At 51.6% G+C, this 794-nt stretch overlaps 1 protein-coding gene across 1 annotated transcript in view; it reads right to left on the bottom strand.

Moving 5' to 3' along the window:
* Positions 1-794, bottom strand: part of LOC119582297 — a 39,074-nt gene that overhangs the window by 831 nt on the left and 37,449 nt on the right. The window lies entirely within an intron of this gene.

Raw genomic sequence — 794 nt, 5'->3', positions numbered from 1 at the left:
TTTTTAAATGCTTCATCTTCCTCTCTTTTAATTCTTCCTTCGTCTCGTTGTTCTCCCCTTCCATCTTGCCCTTTCTTTTTCTCTTTTCTATTCTCCTGTTCACCGCATTCTCTTCTTCCTCTCCCCAACGCATCCCCTTCATTTCTGCTTTTATTCGATTCTCTGTCTCCTTCTTCCTACTCCTCTCCCCCCTCAGTTTATGCTCCTTTTCACCTTCTCCTTTCTCCTCTCCGTTTCCTCCACCTCCCCATCCCTCTCGTTTTCCTTCCTTCCTTAATTTTTTCTCCCTTTCTCCTTTGCCCTCTTCTTCTCCCTCCTCCTCCCCTTCCATATATCCGCTTCTGTTATCCGGTTCCATCTCCCATTTTTCTTGTCCTCTACTCCATTCCTCCAATGCATTTTCCTTCCCCCTTTCTTTCTCTTCCTTCCGCTTCCCCCACCTCCTCCCCTTCCCGATATTTTTATCTCTTTCCCATTTCCTCCCTTCTTCCCCCTCCTCATCCTCCTCCCAGCCCTCATCCTCTTCCTCCTCCCGCGATTTCTTCTTCTCCCTTGTTTCTCTCTCCTCTCCCTCAGCCAATTTCTTCCCCTTACTCTCTCCCTCCTCTTCTCCCTTCCCCAATTCTTTCTCCTTCCTTTCTCCCCCTCCTCCCCCCTCCCCATCTTCCCCTCCTTTCTGCCCTTCCCCCCGCTCCCCATTCCGGAGGGGGCGGCGACCGACGGGGTTTTCGCTTCCCCGTCCGGACAAAATTTCACCGGATTCCCGACCTCCCTTTCCCGTCCGCTGTAAGGAC

The sequence above is a fragment of the Penaeus monodon genome, chromosome 15, assembly GCF_015228065.2.
Source record: "Penaeus monodon isolate SGIC_2016 chromosome 15, NSTDA_Pmon_1, whole genome shotgun sequence".
In the NCBI taxonomy this organism is placed as follows: Eukaryota; Metazoa; Arthropoda; class Malacostraca; order Decapoda; family Penaeidae; genus Penaeus; species Penaeus monodon.
This window is presented reverse-complemented; position numbering and strand designations above follow the sequence as displayed.